The 13,361-nt window shown below is 44.1% G+C and overlaps 1 protein-coding gene across 1 annotated transcript in view; it reads right to left on the bottom strand.

Moving 5' to 3' along the window:
• GLIS3 (GLIS family zinc finger 3) overlaps window positions 1–2,281 on the bottom strand; it is a 167,463-nt gene extending 165,182 nt beyond the window's left edge. The window contains exon 1 of the mRNA XM_054186083.1: window positions 2,183–2,281. The gene's annotated coding sequence lies outside the window, so the exon portion shown is untranslated. The remainder of the gene's footprint in view (window positions 1–2,182) is intronic.
• Between the last annotated feature and the right edge of the window lie 11,080 nt (window positions 2,282–13,361).

Here is a 13,361-nt window from a genome sequence, read left to right as displayed (position 1 = left end):
CCTCTCCTGACATCAAACTCCTGATGAGTCAACCTGGGTGGACTCAAGGACTGGGACAGAGAGGGGGAAAGGACAGCCACCCAAAGCCATAGGGATGCCTCACCTCAGCCTCACTGACCACTCAGTGTCTGCAGAAATGGGGCCTTGGAGGCTCCTGAGGTTTTTGTGTCTCACAGCTGCTTGCGACAAGGACACACCCTAACGTAGGTGTAAGCCACCAAGTTAACAACTCATTTTCCAAAAAGCGCACAGACACAGAGGAAGTGCTGGTATTACAGCTTTTGTACAGTTATCTGGCTATAGCTCGCAGACCGAAGCATGGTAATAAATTCTTCTTGGAAAGGATAACCACACAGAGATTTAACTAGGAAAAAAATTAATAGCTGTGGTCTTGAAATTAGGCTTGGAACAATACGTACGTTAAGAATCACTGCTGCAATAAAGGAAGACAATGTGGCTTCAAGACTGAAATTACAAAATAAGCTTTCCACTCAGTTTATAGAGAATCTCTTTCCCACCCTCCATGCCAGCCAGCATCTCAGAAGTAATGTACTACTGAGAATAATAAATACCTCACATTACCATCCACTATTTTGGTCATTTGTATCCATTTCTTGACAATTGTACTCTTGGACTACCACCGGGGGCTTCATTCCAGACAGCGGCACTCTGATAATATCACATTTTTCTCAGGCCCAGGTGGTCAGCCAAGGAAAATTAGAAAAGGGTCACACAATCTGAGAGCTTCTAGTTCTCAAACACCAGCTGAATGCCTTCTTCATACAACATCAACAAGGAAAGCAAATGAAAGTTCAAGGAGGTCCTCTACAGCACTATGAGACAACCAGCCCCCAAACATGATTGAGTTTCTCAGAGCTAACATAATGAAATATACTAATTACTTATTACTTGCATCACTATAATTCCTAGGAAGATTAGTCACAGAAAGGAATGCCTTTGTGCGAGGGGCTGTACAAACACAGAGCAGAGCACAATCACCGATACTGCTGCAACTGCCATCAAAAGGGCAGCCGTTATCAGTGGACAGGATGATGTATATGCTAGTATAGCTGTGACCAAGCATTTTTACTGTTCTGACGGAAAAATCTTCTCAGGTTTTTATTATGGTAATTAAGACTTCCTAAGCTTTTTCTCTATTAGGACTGTAAGTGTCAAGAGCTGTGCTACTCCAAGTGGCTGCTGTAACAGAACAGCATGAGCTTTCCAGGAGCAACGCTATTCTCATTAGGGCTAGCTACGAACCTCGGATGAGCTGCTTGAAAAAGCCAGTAAAAGTCTAGCAGCACTGGGTGCCAGAGTTGGAGGCACACTCTCTGACAGGCAGTGGTCTTGAAATTAGGCTGCTGCAGCATCCTTACCCACTGACCAAAGGCTCCTGCAAGCCCTGTCTCGTGCACCTTTTACTCACAGTGCTGCCCTGCTAGCTTTGCCTACAATGACTTTGGACTTTTGAGGAGTGCAGCCACAGTTGCTAACGTTGCAGCGTCAGCAACCCTGAGAGCTTCAGTGCCAGCAGGACATGGGAAGCCACCAACAGTGTCCCCAGGTGAGCCAGTGGCAATAGAGAGGCAAAGGCACAGGGCCATGGGCACCTGCACTGCCCCAGTGCCCTCACTGTGACTGCCACTCGTGGGTCAGTGTCGGCAGCCACCACATGCTGCCAGGCAGATGGCCCAGGAGATACCCAACACCACTCTTATCACACCCATGGCTCATCCCACAGACTTTGCAGCTAAAGCATCAGCAGCTTCTTCCAGGGCCAAAAGCCAACCCGGGTGTCGGGAGCGGAGAACACACCTGAAAGCCAGGAATTTCAAGCGTATCACGTTTAAGAGCCTGGAGTTATTCCCAACACACAGGCCCGCAGATGAGGCAGAGCCGTCACCTTACTGGGCACGACATGCCTGGCTTTCGTTGCCCGTAGGGACGCTGCCCGGATGGCGGCCAGCTCCGGGCAAGACACCGCTGGGCATCGCGGCCGCGGACTCCGCGGTGCAGCCCCGCGGGCCGCGCATCGCTCCGGTCGGCGCCCCCGACCGCCCCGGGGCTCCTCGCCCCGGCTCCCCCGCGCCGCCCGCACCGCTCACGCTGCCCTCTTCCGCGCCGCTCCGCGCTGCCCTCCGGGCAGGCTCTCCCCTCCGCAGCCGCCTGCCGCCAGTACCTATCGCCGCTGATTCACCAGCGAGGTGACAAATCTGCCGGGCGGGTGCCCGTCCCCTCCTGCCAGACAGCGCTGCGTCCTCATCCCCGCGGCGGGCTCCCCGGCGAGGTGAGTAACTGCGAAGTGACTTCACCGCAAGAGGGTTTGTTTTGCCTTTTCTACACACACACGCACGCACACACGCACGCACATACCCGCCGCCCCTCCCCGCTCTGACACGGAGCCCGGGAGCCGCCGACTCACCCTCTCCCCGCCCGGGGCCGGCGGCGGGGGGCACGGGCAGCGGCGGAGGGGATGGCGGAGGGGACGGGCAGCGGCGGAGGGGACGAGCCACCACACCACCACCCCCCCGGCTCCACACACACACACACACACACAGACACAGACACACACACAGGGGCAGCCGGGACGGGGCGCGGAGCCGCCGCACACGCCCCGCGGCACTCGCTCACCTCCCGCCTCCCGCCGCCGCCTCCGGGCCGGGGCCGCACGGCGGGCAGCGCGCAGCCCCGCGCAGAGCCGCGCAGAGCCCCGCCGGGCCGGCCCGTGCCCCGCGGCTGTCATGTGCCCGCTGGCCACGCCGTTTAACCCTTGCGTGCCGCCGCCGGCCCGGGGCGGCGGGCAGGGACTGGCAGCCGCGCCGCGCTTAACCCCCGCCGAGCGACGCTGAACCCCCGCCGGGCGCGGGGGACGGCGAGGTCCCGCCGCCAGCGTGCCCCATCGCGCTGCCTTGCTCCGTGGGGCCCGGGGTGGGAGGGCTTGCGTGGGGGGACGACTCTATAGAGGCTGGGGGGGGTCTGGGGGTTGCCCAGAGGTTGGAGGGGATGGTTTGAGGGGGACCGTGTAGGGGCAGCGGGGGGAGCTACGGGGCTGCTGGGGGGGGGATGTTCAGGAGCTCTCCAGGGGCTGGAGCGGGGCCTGGGGGTGCATGCGGGCCTTATAGGGACCTTAAGGGGGCCTGCATGGGACCTCTCTGTGGGGCGTACGGGAAACTCTAGGTCAGGGCAGAGGAGCAGGTAATCAAGGGGCACAGTACCTTAGGGGTGAAAGAGAGGATGGGGGCGAGAGCTGATGCCTGGTGGCGCTTTTCCTTAGAAATGTGGTGCAAAGGCAGGAACTCTCCTCAACCATAAGGTGGGGATCCTGCTCACAGGACTAGAAAAGGGACAAGGAAAAGTTGGAAGGAAAATATTCAGGCAGCTCTGCTGCCTCCATCACCTCCACCCAGAAAGGCCCTGGGGTAATTAGTCCCCAGGCTGATAATCAGCCTTTTGCAGAAGCAGTTGCAGCCCAGAGGTACATGCCACACAGAGTACCCACTGCTCAGGAGGAGTCTCCTACACGTGGAGGGCATGGACCAGGAATTGGAGCATGTTGGTTGTTTCAGTTTGAGTCAGTTTAATTCCCCTCTGCTGTAACTGGGGAATTGAAACTGTAAATAAGGTGAAAATAAGCAGCTGAAAGGCCAGAGAGCAGCAAATTGCCCTATTACTCTAAGGGGGACAAACACGTGCCCCTCGTGGCAGGGCACCTGGTCAGCAGAGAAGTCTCTGAGCAGAGGAACTCACCTGCACGCGTGGGCAACAGGAGAGTGCAGCATGCTCAGGCCCTTCACGCAAAGCAAGATCAGCCCAGCACTTAGAAAAGATGTTAATCACAGTTCTCCAAGAACAGGAGTGACACCATGGCTGTCCTGATTGCTTCTTCCAAGGAGAAGGGGAGCCTGTATCCCTGCTGTGCTACAAGAGCCATTGAGTGGAGGGTTGAGGAGGGGGGACCCATCGTGGTGTACCCAGATCACTGGTCTCGTCAGCCTTGACCTCCTTAGCTGAATAAGCTCTCCTGAGCTACAGCTCTTTTGCCATTCGCTCATACTACATCAAACTGATGTGACTGTGAAGTCAATGAGGAGACAACATTGCAGCCAGAAAACATAGTGGAGATGGTGAGGCTTCAGGCTTTCTTGTAAGGTTACATTGTTTTCCCATCTTTTCGTTCCTAAGTGTATGGATGCTTAGGCAGTGAATCACTTCTAAAGAAAATTACTATATATAGTGTATTTAAAACAAAAGTATTTGTAAGCTGTGCCTCACTTTAAAAGGGCATTAAAAGAACTGACAACTGAAGAAGGGGTTTTTACCATGTTAAAGCACAGAATTTACTTGTGAGTCCAATGAGTTAAAATATCCATTTTGTTTACCGTCTCTTTATTGGTACCATATGCCAGGTTTTTTTGCGCAATTATATTTTAATTGGAACTCATCACTAAAAATGTCAAGGATTATCCCTGGACTGACACAGTAGCCACTGTAATGATAGTGGTAGACTCACATTGCAAATGACTAATGCAGGTTTACCAACAAAAAAAGGCTCATTAAAAAAAAGGAAATTGTCAAAATACTCATTGTAATTCAAATCCACTAAAGCAACTAAATAACCAATGAATTTGCTTTGAATAAATTGGTTTAAATAAACACTGATGGCGTTGCCAGAAACCAAATCTGACAGCCATTAAAAAAAAATTATTTTCTTTATTGAGTCATTTTATCTATGGGAAGCAAATTGCCTCAACTGAAAAAAAATAATGATGGATCCTAGCAATGTACCACCTTGAGAAACACATAGTCTAAAACAGAAGGTAAAGGCAGCCTTTGCACACAGGATAAGAGTTTTTGCTGTCATGGTTGGAGCCCTCTGAGAAGTATCTTGAGCAGGGAGCAAAGAAGAGATGAAGATCTTGTATTTACATAATGTAAATCTACATAACATACGTACACTTACATCTCGTAACATTAGACACTGCAACTCACATCTAAAGATCATCGTTAATTTTTGATGTGCTGAAGAAGCAAGTGAAGTTTATGCAAAATAAACCAGATAAGACTATTAAGTATATTAAATTTGAGCCCATCCAAAGTTTTCTTAGAGGGTAACACCATTGCATGTTCATACCTGTCATACACCATTGCATGTTCGTAGCCATCAGTATGAGCCCGTACTCATTCCACACAGAAAGCATCCATCTTGATGGTGAAATGGCTATGCCTTAGTCCTACAGAAAACTACTACTTTTTATTACATTAAACTTGTTTTTCTTTATTGCAGATTTTCTCCTCTGTAGCTAATACCATCTATCTAATGGAGGTAGTGGATTCAGAAAAGGACACATTAAAGTTCAACTGTGTCAGAATCCACAGCAACATCTGTGAACTTGCTCTGTCACCCAGTGAAGTCCTGATGGTACAAATTGTTTTTTGTCACTTCAGTCCCAGTTAAATTTTCTTAGATCAGTAAAATCTTTTAGTTACCTCTCAATGGAATGTATAGTTACCTGCTGTATGAGGGCACAGTGAGCCTTTAAATTAAGCCTTCAGTTTATGAACTGTCGAAGACAGAAACATTTTTCCAAACATTTTTTTGAGAAAAAAAAGTTGTCTCTTCTTTTTCTCTGTCCCCCCACCCCTCATAGGCTGTTGGAGTAACACAGTCTCCAACGGTTCCATTCCAGCCTTTCTAGCCTGATTCTGGTTGTATTATACCATTGGGTTTGTTGTCCAAAGGAGTGTTACTACCACGCATGCTGGAAAAGACACACCTGCTCATATAAATCCTTATCTCCTTTGTCCTAAAGAAGACCGTCTTTCTGGGTGAGCCCTGAAAGGAGATGGTGAGTTGCTAAAAATGTCTGAAAAGAGCTCATTCCATGGTGAGAGAGAAACTGCATGAAGAGATTATTTATTTTGTTTGCTGGTCTTTTGGAGGGCTTTTTGAGGAAGGGAATGACTCCCTGGGCAGAGATGAATAATTTATGGAAACTCCAATTATTTCCTTCAGCAGCCAGAGGAAAGCCATTGTAGCAGAGGGAATAGAGAACAAGGAACATGGCAACCTGAGGATACAGCTGGTTTTAGTTTTCCTCATCTTTCACTTCTGTGTACCAGCAGGAGCAGCAATACTCAGTTCTTAGGAGAGAAAACCAAGTAGCAAGATTATAAGACAAATTAATTTTGTTGCATTTCTGTGGCAAGACAGAAAAAATATTTTGGACCCCAGTACCTTGGAAACAGTGTCACGCAGTTTAACTGGACAAGACCACCTTTGAAATAAAGAGAAACCAAGAGAGTAGCTAGAATACGATGACATCAGTTAGAAGAAACTAACAGAACTAGAAGGGTTTGCCTCTTGGTGCCTCAGACATACAGACTAGAATAAACCTGAGTTTGAACATTCACTTCTCAGATGCAAACAGATACGCAGATGCTTTTTCAAGATGTTTTTGTAGAAACTAATAAAAAATATCTTGCTAAGTAACCATTTTGGTCTAATTCCTTAATTTTTCCTCAGATCTTCCATTTTGTATCTATTCTATTTTCAGTTACTGTGTAACTGAGAACAACATTTTCGGTAGTGAAGGTGACATGACAAAAAAGTAATCACTGAAGTCTATCTGAATAATAATAATAATAAAGTCTATATGAATAATATATTCAAATATCATAGAATTGTGTTTCCTGGTTTAGCTGCAAAAGCAAGACTTGCACCTGCCCCTTCTTAGCTTAGACTGACTCCCTGGCAAGAAGGTGCTCTGCAAGGGTGGTCTGTTTCCCATCGTCCATGGTCCAGCATCTCAGGGCTGGTATCTCTTTCTGTTCAGTATGAGGGTACGGCAGAGCAGATGGGATCTGGAGATCACAGGTCTGGAGGAACAAATCAGGTATTGTGGGCGTGAGTTCTGGGGCCAGGTCCTTTTCATTCATCTTTCCAATCAAAATGCACAGCTTGCATTTAACTGCTCCTCAGGTGAGACCAAGGATGCTGTCTGACACCATCATAAGGGACACAGAGCTTTGTTTTCTACGTAATGCTATTTCCCATTTCCATATCCAGATTTCATAAATAATACTTCCATAGCGTGTTTTACTTGCTACACAGGAGACAAGGCAATATATTTCTCCTCCCCTTCATAATACCCTAACACTATGAGAACACAGTGCTAAGATTTCCAAAGCTCTTAACAGCATCTAGAGAGCCTTACAATAAATCAGTTCCTCTTCTTGCAGCTCCAGCAACTCACCCTGCCCTGCGATGTGAAAAGATGTGTAAAGACTGTTCCATTCACTTTTTTAAATATAAGCTGACAGGTGGAGAGAATGCTGGCTGTGGAATAAATATGTAAAAATGTATGCATTCTGCTTACCTCCTCAAAGAAAGAGAGTTTTATTCTCCAGTATTCTTACAGAGACAAAACTGCTGGTGGTAAAAAGGATTCATTTAACTAAAATGTAGACCAATTATATGTAATACAAACATAAGTGCAGAACTGTTTCAGAAGAATGCAGTCACTTTGTGTAACGGCTTGTGGTGAAACCAAGTAACTGTTTAAGGTCAGAAACTAAAATTATTGGATGAAAATTAATTGCAGGAGAGTTCTAGGTTCCTCCAATGCACTGGAAGGAACTGAGACTGGTGAGTGGAATAAATTCTCCAACTCTCATAAAATTTAATCAGGGAGAAGACTTAATAGCAGCAATGCAGGTTAGCTAATGTAGTCAGATACCAATAGTTAACTGACACTTTTCACTAGGTATTTCATACACTGGGGTTCAGGTCACAAGGTGTGAATATCACATACATCAGCAAATATTGTTGAATGTGAAGAGAACGGAGGGACGACATTTGCCCAGGAACCTCAGTCTTCATGCCTGAACAGAATTTCAAGTCAAATTGAGTTTGATGTGCATCAAATTATAGTAAACGAAATGTGCCTAATTTCCATTCAGAGAGTATAAGAGATTTCAGTATCAAGAGCTGGCATGACATCCGTTCCATTCCCTTGTATCTACTGATGACTGACACTGCTAGAAACAGCACTATACGTAGGACGCTAATTGAGAGTGAAGTAAGAAGCAAAGAAGGAAATTTCCCACAGTCCACCTAGAAACCTTAGAAGAGAATGCCGCGATAAAGTGGAACTACTGTTTGTCCTACAGTAAGACCTTCTGATATTAATAATGATTTCTTTTGTAGGCCCCAGCAATTTAAGATTGAACAACAGATAAGTGCAATGTTGAAACTCACTTTTCTTGTTTGGGAGAGCCAGCCTTTTATTAATCACTTCTGTGGTATGCACATACCGCTGTAATTTTTATCCTACTCTTGTTTTATGTGTACTCACTTCAACACTGATTTTCAATGTTGAATTATACTTCATACTCTGTAATGGATACCTACATGTATGCAGTTATCCTTCATCACTGTAGTACCTTATTTTTTCCACACAAGGAACTAATGTAGTTCAGAAAATACTGGTGGAAAGCACATTAAAAAATAGGTCGTTAATCAATCAAACGTTGAACAATTCACCCCAAACCTGCAATACCCTCATGCATGGCTGTTCATGGAGAGAACTGTTTCCTCTTTCCATGTAATGGGCTTCCCATGGCAATACTCTACATGCAACAGCAACAGCTTCATGGATGTGCCTCCCCCAAACCCTTCTCTAAATTCCATGTCATCTTTGGGAACAGGCATGCTGACTGATGGAGGTAGCCCCATATCTTTAGAATTCTGCCTGCTGACAGCAGGAAAAAGTTCTTATGCTCCTTTCACACCGTCTAAAATATGTCCAGTCTGACTGTGCCCATGTAGCATGGGTTTCATTCCAAGCCATAGAAAGGAGAACAAGAGTGGGCTCTCACTTCAGTAAACTGATTTGAGATGACCAGTCACCTTTCCTGTATTTAAATACAATAGGAAAGGAAGATGTGTGCACAATGTAGGTCACTACAATTAGGGATGCTGTATCATCCAGTCTGGTAGACGACAAATTTTAAAATTACAAAATTAAAATTTTTGGTGGTTTAGGGGTGGGGAGAGGTTATCCTCATTATAAATAAATATTTCTTGGGCTTGTCCAATCAATGCTAAAACCCAACTAAAAGGTGTGTTGACTTGTCATGTTTCTACCATGTCTTTAAGAAAATCACCGAGACTCCCTTATTTTCCTTGTTTAGTATGTGTTCACCATGGGAAGATGTGCAATCTAAAAATAATGTGAATAATTTGATGCTACCCTTTTTTTGTTAAATTTTACATGCAATTCATTCTGATAGATTAGAAGTCTAACTTTTTCCTAGGATCATATATTTCACTGTCAGAATTTGTTTTTCTCATGTCTTCTGATTCTGCACAGTTGAATATACTTCCTAAAAGAATATTTCCCTATTTGAGGTCAGATAAAGACTCCTTTAGTCTTTACTGACATTAAATCAAGGTACAGATATAGGGCCAGTCACACTGTATTCTCAGCAGTTTGTGTTTAGACTTACGTTAGAAAAAGGAAGGATGTCTACACACTAGCCAAGCGTCAAACTTTTTTTTGGCCAGACTTCCCTGACTCCATTTGCACAACACGTACACGCTCATATTCCCAGCCCTGCTCATGTAACTGTATACACTTATCTTCACATTTAATTACCTCAATAAGTACAGGGGTATAGTTGATTAGAAACTCAGACCCTGAGTCTTGCCATGATTTTGTGTAAAGCAACACTAACAACTTCTCTCTATTTATCCATTTCACAAATGGGTATAAAACCAGCCATGGTGATCTAGTACTACAGTCTTTACTTAATTCCTTTTGAGTTTTGTATTCTAAGCTGCGATAGTGTATGTTACACAAGCAACATACAACTCTTGCTAATCCCCTATTATACTACTTTGTACTTGTTAAAAGGACCCTAAACAGTAAGAAGTAAAAACAGGTCACATGCTCCACTCTTCTGTGTCTCAGAAGTGATCAAAAATCCACAAATGCACCTAAATTTATTACTAAGCTATGGCTTATTTAGTGTGACATCAGTAAATCTGGTGTATTTTTAATCTAACACTGTAGTATTCTGCACTGCACAATTGCAGAAACATAGTTTCTGTAAAAACCTTGAAATTAGACAAGTGTCTTCTTTCATGATCATTTCAAAAGTACAAGAAACTTTTAGAAACCCGTTATCTCAAAATTCTGTATTTTTTCCAGTCCCAAAGGCTCATAGCTTGACTGTGGTTTAGCATGTTTGCATTACAGCAAATGTTGCAGATTAGATCCCACTATTTTAGTTTCTATTTTCAGATTTCTACAACTATGTTCAAGCTATAACCCTGAGAGGCCATGGTGGAAAATAATTACCAAGACTTCTAGGCAACAGCATGAAACCAAATGCTCAGGCAGTGAACTTGAAAATGTATCTTAGGCACTTCAGCTTTTGAATGCTTCCTGCTGCATTTTTACTTATTATTTCTTACACTACATGAAATTCTACTCTATGATATGCCTATGCACTTCACTAACTTCTGTGAGCCTGACAGTACAAATCCATCAGCATAAGTGATTTAGGTACATTTCCATCCATTTTCTCCACTGCTAAAAACATACTCATCCTCCTGATATGCTGCTTTTTTAGGTATTATTTCATTTATTCTGTAAGGACACTTAAAGATCCCTTTTAAAATCTCTTAATTCAAAGCATAAATTACTAATTTTCTGTGCTCTGTAACTGAAGGGATTTGCATTTCCACAAAAACCTCTGGCACATACACACATATATACACTCAAGAATCCAATCAAAAGTAATCATATCAATGTCTAATGCAAACCTATACCCATTAAAATAAAACAATATTGCATGTCAGTAATAACTGGCAATACGTATGAATGTTTTTGTTGCATTGCATTGCTCACGTGTTCTTTTTTTTCTGGAATTTTCACAGCACTGCATGTTACTGTTACATGGAAATGTTTCCAAGACCTGAAGAAGTACTTGAATTGGTTTGGATTGCAACAGAAAAATAAAAAAAAAATTAATATTATTAATATTAAAAATATTAGTTTTAATATTAATAATACTAAAAAATGTTTAGCTGAATTACAGCCATGATTTTCTGTACTTCACAAGGTAGAGATGCTAGTAAAGAAGGAAAATACAAAAAGAAATGCAGTCTAGCTAGAAAGCATGGGTGAACTGAAGGGCTTTCCTCAAGCTAATGATTTTTCAGAGCATATGCATTTCTGTATTGGCACAAATCAAAACCTGACCTCTCAAGCAGATGCTCATTTAACTTTCATTTCAGTGCCATGAATACATGCATAGGTGGTTCTCAACTCAATGTTATAGTGGTTGGGAGAGGGAAAACTTCTGCATGCCTCTTCAGCCAGCTTTTCTCCTTTGCCAGGTATATTTGTGCTGATTTGGGTTCCTCAGTCCATGGAATATATTTGCCCAGTCAGGACAGTCCTACAGGCCCTGATATTATTGGGAAGGAAATGAAGTAAGAAAAAGGCACACAAACATGATAATGAGGCACTGGGTCTTATTTACTGAGCGCTTGGCATCACATTTTTTCGCTCAGGTCTTACTGGAGCTCCCGAAAACTGTACCGTCAAAGACCACACCACCTCAGGGCTTAATAGAATGAAATTTTACTCTCCTTTCTCTCTGCTTTGGATGAGGTATTTTGGAAGTTCGCCAGCTATTAAAGTTCAATGGTGAATCTTTTAAAAATTACAGGTTAAACTAATGTATTAGTAATATAAACCAAATGGAATGCCCCCCCAGTCACCTCTGTCTTCAATTGCTATATTGTAATCACAGCTCCTAAGATCATTTCTGTTACATGACATAATAAGATTATTAGGTAATTTCTTAGGTTCCTATAATTATTCATCTGAAGACAGAGCAGCTGTTGTAACATAGTTTCACTCTGAGATTAATCTGCTTCTTACTATACACCCTTCATTGTATGGACAACAGAAGATGCTGATAGCTCAAATAACAAGTATAAAATCAGTATATTTCTTTTTGGCTGATATTCATAGTATCATAGAATCATAGAATGGTTTGGAAGGGATGTTAAAGATCATCTAATTCCAACCCCCCTGCCCTGGGCAGGGACACCAACCACTAGACCAGGCTGCTCAAAGCCTCATCCAGCCTGGCCTTGAACACTTCCAGGGATGGGGCATCCACAGCTTCTCTGGGCAACCTGTTCCACTCCCTCACCACCTTCATAGTGAAAATTTTTTCCTGATATCCAATCTAAATCTACCCTCTTCCAGTTTGAAGCCATTACCCCTCATGATATCATTACGTGCCCTCATAAAAAGTCCCTCTCCAGTTTTCATGTAGGCCCCCTTCAGGTACTGGAAGGCCGCTATAAGGTCTCCCCAGAGTCTTCTCTTCCCCAGGCTGAACAACCCCATATCTCACAGCCTGTCCTCATGGGAGCGGTGTTCCACCCCTCTGATCATTTTTTTATAAAATTTTTTTAATAGAATGTGTTGGGTTGGAAGAGATCTTTAAAGGTCATCTGGTACAACCCCCCTGCAGTAAGCAGGGACATCTTTAACTAGATCAGGTTGCTCAGAGCCTCATCAAGCCTGGCCTTGAATGTCTCCAGGGATGGGGCCTCCACCACCTCTCTGGGCAACCTGTTCCAGTGTTTCACCACCCTCATTGTAAAGAACTTCTTCCTAATGTCTTATCTAAACCTACCCTGCTCTAGTTTAAAACCATTGCCCCCGTCCTATCACTACATACCCTTGCAAACAGCCACCTTCATGGCTCTCTTTTGTCCTGCTCCAAGCATGACAGACTCTGGAGTCACCTTTCGTTATTACAAAGTCGCTCTATTCAAGTATCTTTTTTCAAGATTCTGCATGTCAATATATGCAGGTTTTTTCTATATTCTAAAGCAGATCAACAAGCAGGGGACTTTATTAGTTAGAGTCACAGAATCACAGGATGGTTTTGGTAGGAAGATCACGTAGTACAACCTCCCAGCCATGAGCAGGGACATCTTCAACTAGATCAGGATGTGAAACCTGACCCTGGACACTTCTAATGATGGGCATCTACAACTTCTCTGGGCAACCTGTTCCAGTGTTGCACCACCCTCATTGTAAAAAATTTCTTCCTTATGTCCAATCTAAATCTACCTCTTTCAGTTTAAAACCATTGCCCCTTGTCCTGTTGCTACAGGCCTTGGTAAAATGTCTCTCTCCATTTTTCTTATAAGGCTCCTTTATATATTGAAAGACTACAATAAAGTCTCCCACAGCCTTCTCTTCTCCAGGTGGAACAACCCCAACTCTCTCAGCCTGTCTTCATAGAAAAGGTGTTCCAGCCCT

Source organism: Rissa tridactyla, chromosome Z (genome assembly GCF_028500815.1).
Source record: "Rissa tridactyla isolate bRisTri1 chromosome Z, bRisTri1.patW.cur.20221130, whole genome shotgun sequence".
In the NCBI taxonomy this organism is placed as follows: domain Eukaryota; kingdom Metazoa; phylum Chordata; class Aves; order Charadriiformes; family Laridae; genus Rissa; species Rissa tridactyla.
Note: the sequence above shows the minus strand (reverse complement) of the source record. Positions and strands in the feature narration are given on the sequence as shown.